Here is a 6,000-nt window from a genome sequence, read left to right as displayed (position 1 = left end):
TATGTACATCTCCCAAGAGCCTGGTCTGACGTGGAGTCTCAATTTATCCCCTCTTGTAACTGAAATGAAAAAGGATCTCCACAAATGGGCACAACTTTCACTTCACATGCTTGGCAGAGTTGCACTATTTAAAATGATGATACTTCTATGATTCCTGTACAGCCTCCAAAATGTCCTGCTGATGATCCCAGGCCATTGGTTTACAAGCCTCATCTCCACGATTCACTCCTTAAGGACCGGTCGCCCTCCCCGGCAATCAGTGCATGATGGAGGGATAGGGGTTGCCGTCTCCCATTGGTATTATTGGGTGGCACAAACCCTTGTCATCGATGACTGTTCCAGTGGGGGTTTGGATGACCCGACATACCAAGCAGAACTCTCCCTCCTTGGCCTAGGTAATGTGATAGGGATGCTATAGGGTAGCCCTATTCTTCAGAGCCTCTCGGAGGTCACCAAGTTAGTGTTGATAAGCTGGCACGTGGCGCTGTGCTTCATAGGTTGGGACAATACATCAACACAGCAAACCTCATTATGTCAGAGGAGATGGCTTCACCACACTCCATAACTAAAAGGTTTCACTATGTGGGATAAAACTGACATTACGAATTTGGGAGATGTACGGCAGAAGGAACACACATGATCATTTCAGGACCTACAAACTCAGGTCCAGCTGTCTCAAACCCAATTCCGTAAGTAACTGCAGCTCTGACACTCTCACCAGTCACAAGACTTGAGTTAACAGATTTGCCTGAATGTAACCCAATTGAGGTCAATCTGGGGAAAGGGGGGCATATCCCAGGTATTGCACTGGAATTAAGTCCCCTGATAAATTTACAACCTTTAAGCAGAAGCTGGAGGGCTGGACAGGACCTCCTCGTGACTACGACTGGCATGATGCCCAGATGGTCCCTTATGAGATTTCTATATCGACTTGTCCAACTGAACTGCACACAACCTACCTCATTCCCGTTACCTCTGGTGTGGAGGTAAAATCCCTCATCCTGTCTTCTTCCGTTGTGCTCACTTAGGTGCGTTAAGGAGATTCTGGCCAGGGTCTTGGAACAGCCGGTGTAGCTGTCACTCAGAGTGGCCCTACTGGGAATACTAGATGATCTCAGCAGCACTCAGGGGACATGTACAATGGTGGGAATGGGCACAGTGGTTGCAAAAAAGAGACATGGCAAGCAAGTGGAAATCCTCAACCTCCCTCCCTGCTGGCAAAGTGGCAGGCAGAACTGGACTGGAATGTGAAGAAGAGGAACCATTTTACAAAGCCAGGGGTTGTCCCGAGAAGCATTCCAAGATTTGGGGTCTACAGTGGTACTATTATGGGCTGTAAAACATAAAGGACTGTACAACGACAAGCTGTAGATGAGAGAAATACCGATATGACTGTATGAAGATGCTCAAACTAAATGTTTTATTTACTTTATATATAATCAATAAAGCTGATTAACAACAAAAAAAAAGTAGGACATCTGTATTTAGGTTTCAGAAGTCCTGACAGAGAATAATCTCCCAAATCATTTTTCACTGTGGCAAGGGTGGCTATTCCACAGAAAACACTGGGCTACATTATAACACTCTATAATGTATAACATTAGTTTGGGAATAGCTAAAATCATGGTTTACTGATGGTAAAGTCGGATTTGAAATTACTATTTTAAAATGCCACTTTTAGAAAGTAGTTACTTTTCTGCCCAAAGCCTCCAGCAGCCCTTTCCCATATAGCCCCAACTGTCTCCTGACAACCTCCTGGGAGGTATGAATTGCTCTCGGGAAAGGGACCAAGAGGGCCTTGGCTGGGCGGAGGGGTGGCTTCCAGCTGACAGGAGGGCCTGGGGATATGGCCACCAACTGTACAAGGTTCAAAGGGGCAGCCCCTGTCACAGTCAGATGTAACTCACACCTATGCCTGGCATTGGCTAAATTGCCAGAGTGGCACCGGTACCAGTTGGGGAAAACTATGTCCCCCAGGAAGTGATGAAAGAGTAGTACTGCCCATGGGAATTTTACTCCTTTTGGTCAGAGAGTCTCCCCCACCCACAAGCTAGTGCCAGGCATAAATGTGGCATCCCTGGCTACCTTCCTTAGAACACTGCTGTACATATGGAAAACAGGATGACTGCACCTGCTGAACCAACGGACGGAAACTCAGAAGAAGTTAAAGTCATGGAGAGAGACCCCAAGGGCTGGACCTCCTTCCACCTGTGCCAAGGACAAGTGAGTGAGTGGACTCCATGGGCTAGCTGGCTAGCCTCCCATTAAGCTCCAGGAAAACAAAAGCTACAGAAGTCCTGCATTTGCCAGTGCCCAGTTGACCAGTTACAAATGGTTTTGCCCTAGACCGCAATGGTGCCTCTCAGCATATCGCGTCCTAGTCTCCAAGAAGTGCCCCCAGGTCCTAGATGCTTGGCTGGCGCTAGAATGTCCTATTCCTCCTAAAAAGAACTGCAACTTGGGAGCCTTGAGCTCAAAGATAATGTTTTTTTAAAAAGAGGCAAAAGCTTCCACACTACAGCTATTCAGCTCCCCATAGTCTCTGAAACCTCCCTGGGCCGCTAACTTCATGTTGCACCCACTGAAAAGTTTTGCCAGTTTGTGGATAGCCTCAAAGTCCCATCAAAAACGAAGGCTTATACAGGAACGCTGGGCTCTGCCTGTTTGCTCATGTCCAGTCCAACACTGGATCCAAGCTGCAGAGGACACGACCGATGAGCCCCACTGACAAAGAAAAGAACTAGAAATGTTTGTAAGCACAAAGCTAAAAGTTTGACAGGGACCATTCTAGCCCCCGTATCCAACTGGCGCTCCATCGAGGTAAGCCTGAAACTTTGACTTTAGTCTGGACCTTTGCGTTCAGGATTCACAGACTACTGCTGCCAGGGGAGAAGAGCGATTTATGGAAACCTTTGACTGAATTGCAGTGATTTATGAAACCCCTAAAAAAACATAACCCGATCCCTTAATTAGGTTTTTGCCACTTTGCTGTCTATTCAAAGATACAAAATAGATACTATTTTTATAAATTGGAGCAGGATTTTGATTGTGTTGTGTTTTCTTTTTTTTACTTATTAACTTGGTATTGAGAAATTCTTTTCACTTGTTTTCCTTTGAGTTACGCCTGACTGCAGTGTGCCACAGCTACCCAGGACTGAGCTAAGGTTTACATTAAAGTGACCAAACTGGACCCGATACAGAATAAAGACATCATTAATTGGTGAGGTCCCACAATTACACAAACTAATAATCCCCTTTCTCCCCTCCATTTAACCAATTCAGTGTATACTTGATGCCTGGATGTCTACCCTTGAGGGACACCAAAGGGGAAATGCTAGTCACTGAATTGGGAAATTTCAAAAGGATTTCTTGAAATATTGCCTAATTGTAAGCATTCTTTGATCATCCTTTTAGTTCTCGCCATTAGCTCTGGGTCAATATAAGCCAGTACGGAAATGACAGATGGACAGTTGCCTAATTTCCTCTGCAGTATATTGAACCCCATCATCTGTTATTAAGGTGCTGGGTACCCCTTCAATTAGAAAGGTATCTCTGTGAAAGTCAAGTAGTTTTGTGGTCATGCGGTATACCATTTTTGTTATCACCGAATGTGGTTTAAAATCTACAAAATCAAATGTGCAGTTGTCACTGGCTTGTAGGTTTTGAGAGGACCTATTATGTCTGGTCCTAACTCAAACCATGGTTTACCTGGAACTTTCAATGGAGACATCAGAACCTTACTAGTGTTTCGTGACTTGTCTTTCATTCCACATGGTACACAATCTCTTTGTGTTCAATTTTATCAGTAGCACTGAACCGGTACATAGCTCTAACTAGGCTCTTGGTAAAGCTTCTACCAAATGGTCTTCATGTGTGACATCGGCAGCTCATCCCCATAACTCTGCAGGGGGTGCCCAATTTTATCCACTTCCATGATGTGCCTCTCTGTTATGCTGAATTTGTTCCTTGTTTCCCAAAAGGGGTTGCTCTCATTAAGTAGTTCACCACACTTGTTAAACCAACCTCAGAAGATTTCTCTTTAAACGTGGCAAGGATTACATCATTTCTCATGCTGTCTTCCCAGGGCTTTTCCATAAGTGCTAGAACAGAAACAGACAGAACAGACCACTGTTCAGTGATATCCTCATGCTCCTTGATAACTGAAGGCAACCGGGATAAAAAGTATGCAGCCAAATTGCATTCCTCGGGCACATACTCTACTGTACAGTTGTACCCTTCTAACAAAAGCAAGTCCTCCCCAGTTAAATATATTTTGTATGGCTAAGCCTGCTCTGCTGAGAATATCTACGCTCTGCGTAAGACCTTGTCGTGCCCTACTTCTCTGGCCTCATTAATAAGGTTTGAAATCTTAGGACGTTTTAAAATTTTCTAAAATGTGCTGCATTATTCTCTGAAAACCAGCTGCAGACAATGCTAAACCTAACAGCATCCAGTATGTGTATGAGCCCAAAAAAATGATAAAAGATTACAGGAATTTCGATTCAGGGTGCAATGCAAATTTGTGTTAGGCTGATGATAGGTGAAGCTAGTTGTTGCAGCGACATCAATCTATCATGCTAAACATCTCAGTGATCCTTGGTAAGCAGATTCTACCAACTAAAATGCTACAGTTGAGCTCCCTCAAGTCCACACATAAATATGTTTTGCTTTTGCTTTGGTGGCTTAAACTTTAGGAGATAGCCATTCTGCACTTTCAGGGCTCTATAAGACCTTGGACTCTGACCCTGTTAAGTTCTCCTAATAAATGTTTTCTCACTGGGTGGGGCATAGGGTGCACTTCGTGAACTACAGTTTAGCACTGACTTTTAATTTCATCTTATGTTCAAATTTCTTGAAGCCCTAATTTCTCAGAGACAGGTTATGAAAATTCTATACACACACTGGTCCCTGAAAATTATCTAGCAATCAAAAGAACTTGGTCTACATTTTTCAGATATAATTGTATCCCTATCTGTATTTGTTGCCTCCAAACTAGCAAGGTTGAACCTTGTTTAGCTACGTACATTTTCCCAATAGTAGTTCTTGCTTTAAAGGAAAAAGATATCAAATGGTCCAAGTGTGCACCCTTTATTTACAAATTTCTGTGGAATATTTCATTATCTGGCAGTACGAATGGTGTACTAGTCATTCCATATCTAATTCCACACTCCAAATAGGGTCATTATGATCATCTCTGCTGACGATAAAAAAAACAGTTTACTTTTTTCCGTCATCCCCGCTTTCTATTACATGTGCTTGTTTGGTTCCCCGTTCCTTACAGCTGTCTTATTACAATTCTGTGCATAACACCTCAAGTAAGACACTTTGGCTTATTAGCTAAATGACTGACATTGCACGTCTAATGCACTTCATTTAGTGTTGTTCGAGTGACCATTAAGCTTGTATGTCATCACTTCTTGTCAACAATTTCATTGACTACCCCTTAACAGTGTCCCTGAGAGTTCTTGGGGGCATGAGATGGGACCCCTCCCCCCCAGATTAAACCCCTTGCATAGTACAACTCTCCATAAGGCATAGGGGTAGTCAGGGCTGCTGTCTCCTGTTCTCCCTTAATTGCTTTCCTTTCCCCTTCCCTGTGGATTCCATTGTTCAGCTAAGTGCATGTGTTTGCCTTTGAATTCATATCCAGCTAATGTGAAAATGCCATTTCTGGCAGCCCAGTCTGTCTTCTGAATCAGACAACACTTAAACAAAGAATATGGGCCCTGATTTAGATATTAGAGGATGAGTTACTCCGTCACGACGGTGACAGATATTCCATCTGCTGAAATCTAAACCCCATAGAATATAATGGGATTTAGACTTCGGCAAACAAGATACCCATCACCGTTGTGACGGACTAACTCATCTGCCAATATCTAAATCAGGCCTTATAGCAAAGGGCATGCCCTAAGACTACACCCCTACAAAAGACATTTACTCCCTGTTCATCCTGCGGATCCTATGTCATGTTGTAAGCGCAGCAAGAATCCACCAACA

The sequence above is a fragment of the Pleurodeles waltl genome, chromosome 11, assembly GCF_031143425.1.
Source record: "Pleurodeles waltl isolate 20211129_DDA chromosome 11, aPleWal1.hap1.20221129, whole genome shotgun sequence".
NCBI classification, from domain to species: Eukaryota; Metazoa; Chordata; class Amphibia; order Caudata; family Salamandridae; genus Pleurodeles; species Pleurodeles waltl.
This window is presented reverse-complemented; position numbering follows the sequence as displayed.